The sequence below is a fragment of the Cyprinus carpio genome, chromosome B5, assembly GCF_018340385.1.
Source record: "Cyprinus carpio isolate SPL01 chromosome B5, ASM1834038v1, whole genome shotgun sequence".
Lineage (NCBI taxonomy): Eukaryota > Metazoa > Chordata > Actinopteri > Cypriniformes > Cyprinidae > Cyprinus > Cyprinus carpio.
In genome coordinates, this window is record NC_056601.1 from 2335007 (window position 1) to 2349741 (window position 14735).

General features: G+C 34.7%; 1 long non-coding RNA gene across 1 annotated transcript in view; it reads right to left on the bottom strand.

Annotated features, from left to right (window-relative positions):
• Positions 1–10878, bottom strand: part of LOC122137415 — a 54248-nt gene extending 43370 nt beyond the window's left edge. The window contains exon 1 of the long non-coding RNA XR_006154815.1: positions 10641–10878. This is a non-coding gene — a long non-coding RNA (uncharacterized LOC122137415). The remainder of the gene's footprint in view (positions 1–10640) is intronic.
• Positions 10879–14735: the final 3857 nt, after the last annotated feature.

The following is a 14735-nucleotide window of genomic DNA, read 5'->3' on the forward strand; positions in this document are numbered from 1 at the left end:
TATTTTTTATCAAATAAATACAGCCTTGCATACTAATTATTCCAAACTTCTGGCAGGTAGTGTAAATACAGTGGAGTGAAAAGGTTTTTGCTCCCTTCCGTGTTTTTTTTTTTTTTAATATTTGTCACACTTAAAAGATTCAGATCAAGCTAATTTTAATATTACACAATGATAATACAAGTAAATACAAAATGCAGTTTTTGCCAGGCAGGTTTGGACAGCTTTTTTCCCCTTAATAAATGAAATCATAATTTAATTTAAAAACTGCTTTTTTGCATTAACTTGCATTATCTTTGTGTAATATTAAAATTTGTTTAATGATTTGAATTTAGTTTTATGATCACAATCTTTTATATTATTTTTTGAGTGATGGGGCAAAAACCTTTTCACGGCACTGTACGTGTTAAATACTGTACATGTGAAGATACTGAACATACGTCACTGACTGAATACAAGAAGTTCAAACTAGGCCTACTTATTACATGAATCAAATATTCTGTGAAACTAAAATAACTCAAACACTATGCATCTAAAGTTTAACTGGCTTACATTTTAGTTGCGGTCTGTGTGTTAATGTAAATTTCACTTCCATATAAACATATATAAACTTACGTGTGCTAGAATCACACATTATGAATGATTGCGTATGACTGGTAATTGAGGAATGAAAAGATTCAAAATGTGATTCTCCAATTAGACTCCCTGTAGAGTGTTTTTAGGAGAATATTACATTAAAGCAAAGTAGTTAGCTACTTTTTTCCCTTAAAAGAGTTTCTTGAACTGCAGAATGTACTTTATAATTAACTTGTAGCTTGGCGAGGTAGTTTCAAAGTAGTTCTCCTGCACACTGCTCCTTCTCTTTCTCCGGCTTTAAGTTTCTCTCAACACACACACACACACACACCACTGCATGCACAAGCCTTCCCGTCTCCCCTTTGGCTTCTCCCTTCTTTATCTATTTCTGTAGCCACAGAAGAGGTGCTTGTATGGTTGTGTGCTGTTCCGATGGCGTGTCTTCCTTGGCAGCGGAGCTTAGTGCTGACAGCTGCACAATAGCCAAGAGAGCTAGGGTGGGGGACAAAGTGGGAGTCCCATTTTCTGCCTGTTAAAGAGCAGCTCAGCTGATCACAGCACTGTTTCATTTACTTTAAGAGAGCAGATTAAGGGTCTGTTTAAATATGTGGCTGGTGAATTATCAAGCATTATAACTAGCTTTGGAGAAATACTAGAATCTGACTGGCTGATAGGCCTTGCATGATCATACACCACAGCAATCCTTAGCGTACCTCCTCATGCCTCATTTATTTTCATGAAAAACAGCAGGCCACCTCAGCCTAGCTCTCCCTGAATATATTCGCATACAGTCAAACGCTGAAATGCCGGATTTACACACACATACATCCATTTTAAGACGGGTCTTGCTGTACAGAATGGTCGTATTGCAGCATATGTCAAAGCTATGTGGATGTGTACTGCCATCAAATATAAATTTTAGCATGAGGTGCTGGAATGCATAACATAATACACTATACATAAGTGATCCGTTTCTGTAACTTGTTATAGTGCACTCTCAGAAATAAAGGTACAAAAGCTGTCACTGGGGTGGTACCTCTTGAAAAGGTACATGTTTGTTCCTAAAGGGTCCATTTTGGTACCTTAAAAGGTACATATTAGTACTTAAAGTGTATATTAGAACCTAATAGGAACAAAAGTGTACCTTTTGAAAAGGTACCGCCCCAGTAACAGCTTTTGTACCTTTATTTCTGAGAGTGTGTTTATTCAGCATAATGTGTTAAACTACAGTGTCCATAATAAAACAGAGTAATTACAGTCACTTCAACCACATATAATAAATGAAATATGCAATGATCTGACATTTTCTTGTCACATAATATGCCACTTTTACTGATAAAGTGTGTTTGTGTTTTTAAAGCATTTATATGTTCAGTTGTGTGGTGTTATGTTTACAATACATAAGAGTAAAATAGAGCAGTAAGCATGTCAACATGAAGAAGAGATGCTGTTGAGGTGAGATGACAGACTTTGGAGTATTGTCAGGTGCGTGTGTCATTCTGACCTCACCTCTCACTGTTTCCAGGCTCAAAATGAGTGTGTGTGAGAGCGAGCGAGCGAGCGAGAGACAGAGAGTTGAGTGCACTTGTTCCTGCAAATATTTACACCGAGAGAGCAAATCTCGAGCAACAGTCATGAGCCAATATAAGTGCTGAGCCAAAATCAGACACCACATCAAACAACCTATGAACCATTTTTCAAAATCTCTCCTCTGTCAAGTACCTCTGGAAGATTCTGGCTATTTCTGTTGGATGCAGGAAATGTCGTGGTCCATGGTCTTTAATGTCAATTTACTCAACTATGACATCCAAAAAGGCTTCCAAGTCCTTTTGCAAATTTTCTGAGGAGGATATGGCTAAAACTGTATCTGATGCAGAGCATTATTTTGAGAGATGCATTATTATATTACACGAACAGTGTTGCATGTCCATGTAAGGTTATTTTGAGAAACCAAATATAAAATAGCATGCTCAAAAATCCACTTACTTTTTCTGCTGTAATGCTTAAACTGCATTGTTTCCTAGAAACACACACACACACACACACAGTTCTTCTTAATAATAATCTGGAGATTTTACACAACTGACATTTCAACTGTATGACGAAAATACATCAGAATGAATTGAGTAATCTACACATACTGTATTAGGGCTGGGTTTTGACACAAATTGACAAATTTCGTTTCAATTCCCAATTCAATTTGATTATTTTGGACATACACATACCAAATTTTCTCAAGGAAAAAAATTCTGAACTAATGCTCTAAAATATACATGAGAGTCAGTTGGTACTACATTACTATAATATTGAAGGTTAAAACTGACTGATTTGATTTTTTTAGGCTATACAAATGCTTAAATTACACTTGAAGTTTTTAATAAAAGTTACAATTACATAATATTTCTACTTTAATATTATATAATAATATTATATAATATTTCTAATTTAAATATAAACATTTAAATGGTGGATGTCATTAAAAAAAATATAAATTAAACATTGAGGGACATTAAAAGTTAAAAATATTATATAGTGCATATATTTAATGCCCCTCTCTACAGTTTATTTTTCTAGCTGACTAATGAGTTTATGGTCACCGAATATGTTTTTTCTGAGGCAAATGTGACGTTACGTGACATTATTTACAAGCCGTAATATTGACATCTTGTGTGGCTGAAACACTGATTGAGATTAAGTTGTAATTTACCTTCAGATGTTTAGTCATGTTTATTTTGTGCTGAAACTTGTATTAATGTGGAGGAGACATGCGACACACATTGACCTTTATTAAATTAAACCATTTATTTAAATTTTACAATTGAGTCTACATAAATCTTGTAAGGTTTGATATTTCCTCAGATCTTCCACTGTAGGCCTAACCATCTTCCTTATCATCAGCAAACTGAACAAACAATCATGCAAGTCAAACCCAAGACCCTCAAATTAAATTGGCCAAACATTGGTTTAACCCTCTGGCCCTCTTCGGTCATTTTTGACCGAAAAATTTTATATTTTGAAATTTAAAAAAATCGTAGCTTCATCGGAATGAGATGACACTTGGTGATTTTGTAACATTAGCAATATGAACACACAAAAAAAATCATGGACATGATTTGGATATGTTAAAGAGTCCAAAAAAAAAAAATAGTCACACTTGCCTTCTTCGAGGTCAAAAATGACCGATATAGGAAATGAATGGGAAATACGAAAAAAGTGAAAACTCAGTAAATCTTTTAGTGGTACAAACTACAAATCAGCCACTGGTCAGGAAAAAAGTGTGCAGCAATCAAGGGGTGACTCTCCAGAATATCAGGAGTGCAAAATAGTTGTTTAAATTATTACATTTTTATTCCTCTTTTTGACATCTGCTGTTTGATACTGACTGTTTTTGCTGTTGTTAGTTTATGTTTCATCATAATTGCTGTTCCCTTCTGAAGTTTTATTAACATTTATTGAAGTACATTGAATAAAATATTAATTACAAAATGTTTGTATAGTGTTTTGAATGATCACTTTTCATTCCTTATTTTGTTTTTCGTTCATGGTTTAGATTTTTTAATTATCAGTTATTGAGTAATGTGTGTGTTTTGTGTTTTTTAGTTTTATAACAAGATTTTAATGTTTAACTGTAATCATAATGTAAAACCTGATACTTATCTAACCAAAAATATCTAAACCTTGACAAAAAGTAATCTTTTAGAATGTCTAGATATAGATCTAAATGCAAAACCTAAAAAAACTACAGGAATCCAAAAGCCTCTGTATACATCTATATAGGGTGCTAATACAAGAGGTTACGCAACATTACACAAGTTTTTATTTTTTTAATGCCTCCAGGTTGCCCAATTCTCACATCAAAAAATGGATTTTAAATGCTTTCACTCTATTTTAATGTGAAATATTGCATTTATTAAAAAATAATAAATAAATAAAGAGATAAAAAAATATATATTAATTCTAATGGAGAAAATAGCTCATTAAAATTGTATAAATATTGCATAGTATCATAAAATTCCCTAAAAATCATAAATAATAATCAAAAAATATTATTGAACAAAAATATATTACATTGGTTTTCCTGAAGAAAAAAAAGTTACATTTCAAGGCTTCGGTCACCTTTGACCGCGAAGAAGGTAAGTGTGACTCTTGAAGAGAGCCAGAGGGTTAAGGCTTGTCTGCTAGCTGTTAAAGAGATTTTTAATAGACTATGTATTTTTAAGTTTAATTGGCTACACCTCAGGTGACAAACCGTTAGAGCTCAACATGTGTGAGTGCACATGCACACTGTTTAATGAGATTCAAACCTCTAGGAAACGTCACAAAGCACACATGAACACACTGCCATCAGATTTTGTCATCTGGATAGTCAAATCGGTAACAACGTACAAACGTTCACACAATCACAGCTGAAATCTCAGGTGTGTGTCACTCAGTGGAAAAGTGAACTGCTTTAAGTACCACTGTGAAACAGAAGGACAGCGAAAGAGACAGAGACAGCGAGAACATGTTAGTCAGGTTGACACTACAGCTGTTCGCTTACTTACCTGAGTAAAACTAATAACTCTCAGAATAGAGAGATACAGTTACAAAGTGACAGAAAACAAAAGAGTAGATTAAAACTTTGTTTCTGCATAATTTAGTTGTTATTTTACGAGGTGGCTAATTCGTACGAATTTGTACGACCTCACTCGTACGATTTCATACGATTTGCCTAGACCCCACTGACGGGTAGGTTTAGGGGCGGGGTTTGGTGTAGGTAATTCGTACAAATTCGTACGAATTAGCCACCTCGTAAAATATGTACGAATTGCCGTAAGATCGGGCTGGACATGCATGTAAGAATAATAATAAAATACAAGAACAATTATATTTTAATATAATTAAAATAGACAAGCCAGCAACAAACCAGCTTAAACCACCATGGAAATTAAACTGGACTTTACAGAAAAGATGGATAATAATGAAGAGTTCTGCATGGGCACAATATCTTTGAGCATAACTGCAGTGTTTGCACAAGTGCCTCTGCTATACATTCATAAAGATCTCTGTCCTTATTTTAAGGCTGTAAGATCTAAGACGGCTCACCTCCAAAGAGGAAGCCTTTGATTAGAGGCACATCATCACAGGTGATGTTGTGCACCAGCTGCTGTCGTCTCGGCTGACACACTGTCAGAGCGCAGAAACACACAGCCTCTAATGAACCTCAGGCCTACTTGGTTAAAATACACCTCATACGGCTTGGTTTCAAAGCCACGCAATGCTATTCTCAACAAACTCAAAGCAGAGATGCTAACTCAACACTGATGAATTTACAGGAAAAAAAAAAAAAGACAAATTCAAATATTTTCCTTACACAAAACACTTGTGATTGGTCAACTGTGGTATTCTGTAAAATATTTCAGAATAATGACTGCTGTCCAGAGCAACGTGGGATAAATGACCTTTCAGCTGGAAAACCAGTTTCCTGTATAGCTGTGCTCATATTCTGTCTCTCTATGGACTCTCTATGTAAGCTAAGAAAGTAATGTCAACTCAAATCAATATTTCATTTCCATCCATATATTTACTAAGTAGCCAGAGTCATTACTGCAGAATAAACATAGCAGACTCTGTGGAGATTAAGTGCTCCTGGACACACGCAGTCTCTTTATTGTCACATTATAGAATAATTAATAAGAAGGATAATGCACAGTCAGATGGTCATTATCAAATAAACCCCTCTGGATAATACAAGACCCCTCGACTTATTAGATCCAGATCACTCAGGGGTCCTGTACCCTTCCCTTCTTTGCTATAGTCAGATAAGGTTTTAAGACAAATTGATTACTGTGATGAATTACTGAGCAGTGCTGGGAAAGCCACTCAAACGTTTAACTAGCTAAACTACCATCTAATCTACAGAAAGATTAACTGCTACAAGCTATCATTTAGAGCAGTGTTCCACAACCAGGGTTCATGGTGGGTTCAGCAAAAAAAAATAAAATAAAAAAATAAAATAAAAAAAAAAAAAAAAAGAGTACATAAATAAACCTCAAAAAAAAAATTAAAAATCCTCTTATTTAAATTTCTGGAATCGCATAATAAGTCATGGCTTAATTTAATGTCAATACTCCAAGTTTCTATTAATTAAAATAGTAAAATACTACCTACTGCTTGTGGGGGCCTTCAAGTATTGTGTTGGAATATTGTGTACATTAAAAATGTAAAGCAGATTAAACAAAGCTGCAGTCCATAACTTTTTTTGTTGTTGAAAATTATCAAAATCAATTACTGAGTAAGTACATAATTCAGTGTTCAAATCTCTTGCCTTAGCCCAATTCACCACGCTAAGCTTGTAATAATGTTCTCATAACAAACATTAAGTTGCTTTTTGAGGTTAAAGAACGATTTCTTTCGAAGTAGGGCTGGGTGTTAAAAAGATAACGATAATTATCACAATATAAATTTCCATGTTGAAACAATGTAAAAAGTTTGATTAATGTTCCATATAATGTTTATACAATAATTGCAGGTTTCAAACAGATGGCGACAAAGAGGCAAATCTTACAGACTGCAGCTTTAAACAATTGTGAAATATTAAACATGATATTATAAAACACCATTTCTGAACAAAGGAGTTAAAATCGCATTTTGAATATGCTAATGGGGAGTTTTTGAAGCTATAGTAAAGAAGCTGGAGTAGAAATTCTGTTAATCTCCTCAGAAATAACAAAATGGGTCCATGTTCTTAAAATCCCCAAAAACTTTTGACTTAACTAGACCAGCGATGACTCACCTTTCTGTCTGAGAGAATAGCACATTACAGCACCTTAAAGGCTGTGAAAACTTTCACACGGACCAAACCAAATCTTCAAGGCATAAAGCAATGCATGCAAAGCAAGTGATTTCAAGCGATCCCAATGTCGATGTAGAAGATTATAAACATTTTCTAAACAGAGTTGCACTCGCTCTGGCTGTTAGACAATGTTTTGACACTCTTCGTAATGAAAGCGCTTATGTTTTGGAATTTCAAAGAGGATTTCTCCTTTTCCTCTGGCAAGCCCAAATTCTGAAACTCCCTTGCTCTTTCTGATCATGGGCCACCAACACACCGTCAGATCAGCCGGGAAATTGCAGCAATTCACCCAGAATGAAAACACGATCAAAAGGAAAATGGGCTCAGAAGAAGACCTCAAGCACATATAGTCAAACTCACTCAAGTCTCATCACAAAGCAAAAATAAGCATGATGAAAAGCTATTGTGGCACATCTGAAATGATGACATCATGCTAGGTCGTGACTTGCGGAAAGAAAATCTGTATAACACAACCAAGTTTTCCTTTTCACTCAAAACAGCATATTTGGATTCAAATCCAGGCTTCTCGAATTCACAATCCAAGTTTCCAATTCGCTCAAGCACCCCCACAGAGGTGTAAAACCTTTTGCAGGATGGGGGAAGCTAATTATCTCTTCTCATATATTACCAGAGGTACCAGCAACTGGCTTTGTTCCCGCACGCATCCTCTCCTAAATCTACAACATGGGCGATAGAAGCGCTAATAAAGGAAAATATGTTTTATAATTAATAACTGAGGAATAATTGGCACCGTTATGAATTTTGAGGCCGGGCAGTGAAGCATGATGACTTCTGATTACCCTAGACATCGTATATCACATTTCCTCAGCACTCTACTAATAAACTGATTAAGTTTAGTTGGCCCAGCTGTCTCTGATAGCCCATAAACACACAGCACAATCACAGGGAGATTATTTACTACCAGCCCAGCAGAAATACCTCGGTCCTAAGAGAGGACATTACAGACGCCTGCTGCAGAGTAACAAAGATGCGCCGAGATTAACAATCATAAAATAATAATAAGAAATGCCACAAAGTCTCTCATTATGCTCTGCTTGCAGATTCTGCTAATGGCTCTGTGAGGGATACTTAAGGCACTGCTGTAAACAGCAGAACATGCAGGCTTTGTAAGGGGGGCACTCGTGTGGAAGAGACCACGGTAACTAATCACACATCCATGCACATGGTAGTCATGTCTGGACCAAGCACACTTCAGCTGACGTGCATTAATGACTGTGTTTAGATGAACATCAGCAATCTAATTATTTACCTTATTCTAAATAAGCCAGTATTATGATTATGGTGTTTACATGAGTTGCCCTTGTGACGCCATCATGTCCCCTCCGGAATTTCACGTATAAACATGCAGTTTGTCTTCGTGATGATTGCATGTACAGTTTTGGGTGTTTCATTTTGAATTTTATTAAAGCTTCAATTGCAGTTAATTATTTGTATGGCGGTGTTGAAGCTCTTTTATTTGCCGTCAAACGGTTGAGCACTGCCATGTGTATCCTGTGTGCAAAATGCGGCTAAAAAGTCCTAAACGACGGTAATAATGTGATTAAGGTGTTAACATCTCTATTCTGCACTTCAGTAATGCGACTAAAATAGGAATACTCCACGTCTTAACACGATTTCTGTAATTTAAGGTAATTAAAAATCTCTGTTTACATGGTAGATTCCTAATCAGAGTATTGTCTTAATCGTAAAATCGGAGTATTGTTGTCCATGCAAACGTTCTCAGTGTTAGTGCAAACCAGTGGCAGAAAATAACATTCCACTGAGAGGCCATTTTTGTCCCCTGGACTTCATTTTCAGTTGCATTTTCTAATGATATCATTTTTTGTGCCGTATTTTAATGTCAACTTTGGGGTGATCAATTTATTGCCATCAATTATATATCTGAAAAGTTTTATGCAATAATAATTAAAAGTTAGACCTAAGATAGAATATTAAGATATATCTGGGCCTGTATTCACAAAACAGTAGCTCATACAGTAACTTGCCGATTTAGGAGAAAATCTCAAAAATAATGGCCGTGTCAGTCCAAAGAGTATTTCACAAAGCATTTTAGAGCTAAAACTAGCTCTTAAATCTGTGAAACATTAGGAGTAGTGAAGAGGACATTTGTCACTAAGACCAAATCACAAACTATCCTACCTGCTGAAGAAGAAAATAAATAAAATACAAGCCATCACAGCAATTCTAATGGTTACCATTACAAACCATCAACTCTTAACCATTAAATTCATTAAATAATGGTTTCCTGTAGTATGTTTTGAGACATATTCCATTAGGATTTAGCGTTTTTAACAAGTCAACATTAGAAGGCGACCAATTACCAGCAGAAACCCACAGGGTCCATTTCAGTTTCCATTAAAACCAATACAATTCTCATTATAAATAGTAAAACCATTACAAATTCTGTAATGGTTTATATTGTTTTGTTTTTTTTAGCAGGGATAAAATGGCTGTTGCCAGCAATCTGCCTCGGAACATAAACATTTTAGAAACACACTGCATTTATTTGAACATGTTTCCCACACATCTTTTTTTTTTTTTTGGTTTGGAAGGTTATCCCAACTTCAAATTTTCCTTTGATTATATCCTTGTTTTCATTAACAAGTTGCATCCAGTTTGGTTTTCCTTTAAGTTTGCTTGTCTAACTATCAGCCATGATTATTCTACTCAGATAATAAAAGGCTGTTTATGTGCATATCCGCTTATTGTTTGAGAGAGTAGCTGACAGCTGAACATATACTTGTTAAATTAGTGACATTTGAATGTGGCAACATAACATCGCACTCTACAATATTTCTATGAATAAATCTCTGACAGAGACTGTAGGTCAATCACTTTGCGCATAATTAGTAAGCATGCTGACACAAACGGTTTAATGCTATATTTAACAAAACGAAGTCTAAGTCTTCGACTTGTTATTAAATTTAATCAAGGAATATTGTTTTGGCACACTTTTATCCATGCTGCACCTAACGTTAATGTTACTTCAGGAACACATTTGTCGGAGTGATTACATAAATAACCAATAAAACATTGCAGCAAATTTAAAAATATTAAAATTTAAGATATCAAAATCCTTGATATCTTAAAACAGTCTCGATAATCAATGACACGTTACAATCTCTCCAATCACCAACATCGCGCAGAATACACAGACTGATAAACGAATATATGTGAATGGAGGGCCCCATTCCATCCAACATCTACTCACCTGTGCGTAAAGAACTCCATCCTCCACTGCTTCATTATGGCCAATCATTTGTATGTCGTTATTTTTGGCAGAATTTCTCTTCACCTGTTGTCTTGACTTAAACACATGAAGGCCTGATGACGCACTTACAGTATATTAAAACATCACCTGTGATTGTGATGATCGGTTATATACGCGGAACGAGAAAATATTCATTCACCCACCTTGTGCCTCTTTAGGCCGCATTTTGGACAGAAGCAAACGACGTTGCGTCATTTAAATATCTATTCTGATTGGTCAGTTTAGTAATTAAAGGCGTCTTCATGCTATTAGACTCCACTAACATTTGTGCAGACGCCAAGAAATCGTGAAATAATAATAATAATAATGATAAAACATTTAATTAATTTATTTAATGCTATTCTTAATGCTGTAATTAAACTGAATAGCAATATTTGTAAGATTTAATCAAAGCAGTTTTAAATTTATTATGTGTTATATATGATTATATGTTAATGATCTAAGTTTGTATCTCTGGAAAATAGCGATCTGACACAAGCTATGTTGAGCATCAAAGGTAATTTTGTTTATTTCTCAGAGGATTTGTGTAAAAGTTTTTTTATTTTATTTTAAGGAGAAATGACAACATTAGATTGTAAGATGAACAGAACAGAACAGAATAGAGTAAAATAGAATAGAATAATGACACTCTAAAAAATGTATAAATAGAAACATTAATAAAAAGGATACCAAAAGTGATTTATACAATACCTAAAAGGAGGCCTTCTTACCCCATAGTGGGTCTCTGAATTATTGAACATTTATTACTTTTATTCAGCAAGGATGAATTAAATTGATCAAAAGTAATAATTTTAAATAAATGCTGTTCTGGTATGAAGGGCCAAATTACTCAAAATTAAATCATTAAATAAATATTGAAATATATTAAATAAATCATTAAGTAAATAATTAAATACAGAAATAAATGCATAAATAAATATTTATTTATTCATTCAGTCAGTCATTCATTCATTTCATCCACATTTCACTTTCAAGGTTACGGTTGTCGGCATTTCCCAACGTGGAGGAAATGAATGGATGAATATTTATTTATGCATTTATGTATTTAATTATATATTTATAAATTTCAACAGTTATTTAATGATTTAATTTTGTGTAATTTAGCCCTCCATAGTTCTGAACTTTATATTCATCCAAAAATCCTGAAAATCCTCACATTTAAAATATTAAGCAGCACAACTGTTTTCAAAATTTATAATAATAAGAAATGCTTTTTAAGCACCAAATCAGCAGAATGATTTCTGAAGGAAGACTGGCGTAATGGCTGCTGAATATTCAGTTTTGCCAGCACAATAATAAACTACATGTTAAAATATATAAAAATAGAAAACACTAAATTGCTTTTATGTGCTTTAAATTGTAATAATATTTCAAATCAGTTTTTACTGTATTTTTGACTAAATAAATACCACCTTGCTGACCCCAAAATGTTTGAACAGTAGAGTGTTTGTAGTTATAGTCATAATGACATGATTTTCATTGTCGAAGTCATTAACTGGGAGTCCAGCAAGCCAGCAGTGCAGCCACCTTCGGTTTTGAGACACAGTCCATGTGTGGTTCCAAATGCTGCTCTGGTCAGTCTTGCTTCATTCACAATCAAATCTGTTTTATAATTAGGTGTTCCTTCCAGTTTGTCACTATGTCTATTTTTAGAGATCTTAAAGTATATGTGATGGCAAGAGAGAGACTCAGATATCAAAGCATGCACTAGCATAGCCACAGGTGATAATGAATGTCTTAACGAATTAGCAGAGCTGTTTTCACCTTTTAGCTGTTTTCACTGTTCTTCTGCCTCTCTTCTCCCATGCAGCCCCCCATCACACAAACCCCTCCTGATGCAACATACCTGTGCCAACTTAGGCTGTAAATTTCAGATAATTGATGTCCATTTTATGATACCATTCAATAATGTTGATGTAATAGTCTTAGCAAGCCTATTTTCACGTCTATCCTGTGACCTTCCAGCTCAGATTGCTCACACACCATTGGCTCGGCTCTCTTTCACCTAAAGGCCTGTTAAGATTAAGTGGTTCTGGTTCTCTGCTGGATGATTTCTAAAACATTAAGATAGATGGAGGTTGAGAATGGAGCTGGGCTGTTTATCAAAGCATGACTTCCCTGGCAGAGTCAGGGATCTGTACTACAAAACACTGAAGACATCATGCCATATGCCACCAGAGCTACAGTATCACAGCAATGCTTTTTTAATCTATTATGAGCTGATTTATTGTTGAATATTATGCTAAAGTGCCTTTGAACTATGCTGCTATTCATCAGAGAAGCATCACATGCTTTTCACCTCGTCCACCTATTTTACACTCTTTAATAAGTGTGTAGAGCATTTTCTTTTTCTTTTTTTTTTTTCTTTTTTTTTTTGTCCTTGGTAGAAGATTTATCAGTTTACTTCTTTGGAAAACCTGCTTGAGATGTGCAAAATGTGCAAAATAATCTGATTATTATGGATTATGGAATAACTTGATGGATTTGTTTCTTAAAAAAAAAAACAGATTTTCACTTTACAAGACATTAATTAATGGACTGTAGTGTGGATTAATTATTGTGATGTTTTTATCAGCTGTTTGGACTCTCATTCTGACGGCACCCATTCACTGCAGAGGATCTATTGGTGAGCAAGTGGTGCAATGCTTCTCCAAATCTGTTCCAATGAAGAAATATACTCATCTACATCTTGGATGGCCTGAGGGTGAGTAAATTCTCAGCATTTTCTATTTATTTAACCCTACATTTGTAATAAACCATCTACAAATAATCATACAATGGATTGAGTACACCCCAAAAATTTCTGCTATTTATTCACTTTTATGTTGCTTCAAACCATATGATGACACAGACAATATCATATAGCTTCAACTGATTTGTAATAAGTCTTTTTTTCTTCTTCTTGAGACTGACATCCCACAGTCACTAAGAGCGCTCATGTATGCAAAAGATTTTCAATGATTAAAAAAAAAAATGCAATAATAGATTGATTCCCTGAAACCCCAGTCCTTTGTTTTTCCCTTTGATTTTTATTTTTTTATTTTTTTTTACATCTAGTTTTTAACATAAAGAGTCTGAGTGTGTTCACGTTACAGAGAGAGAAAGTGAAACAGAAATAGATGAAGACAGAAATAGAGATCGAGCAGGCAAGATGGTGATTTTGATTATTAGCTGTAAATCTGCAGTTCATATAAGAGTGAAAAGAAAGAAAATCACAAGCCAGAGATAATTAATAAGGAAAAGACACGGGATAAAAGAGAGTGCATGAAGGGTTGGAAGAGATGAGGTAGATAATGGATGAAACAAAGAGAGAGAGAGAGATTGGGTGGAAGGCGAAGGCTGTTGGTGGGGGTTTATATGACTCTCTCGTGTGTCTGGCAGGCCAATAAACATATCATACTTCCATAAAGGTGGAGCACAAAAGATGGACTGAAGCGAGAGGCAGGCTAATCTTTAAATCCTCCAGCAGCCTGTCTAACACTGACTCTCCAAGGTCAGTTTATTAATGAGCAAACAGACGAGAGGAGAAATCATGCTAGAGAGTGTGGGAAAAGCATGAAACTTCACCCAAACACACACTCACACGTGTAACATTCAGCATTGAGCTTTAATCGAGATTTTCAAGCAGCCTTCCTTCAACCTTGAATTAACAGAGGAGACTGAAAGAACCTATTAGAAAGAAAAAATAAATAAAAATGAGATCTCTAATGTATACTATTTAAACCACCCTAGTGAAAAATAAATATATTTAAATGTATTTTAAATACATTTATTTCATGCTAAGTATACTACAAATACATTTTCATATTTACGTACTAAATAAAAAGCCCTGCAATTGTACTTTTAGTATACTAAACTGGTATACTTAAAGTCTGCCAAGTTGGAACAACTAATTTTGCACTTAATGCACTTGATGAAGTAGTGGTGAAGTCCAATTAAAGATATACTTAGTATATGTGATTGTGCTAAACTGTAACTATTGCAAATGTACTTTAGGTACACTTGAAATATTTTGCATTTAAACACAGGTATTAT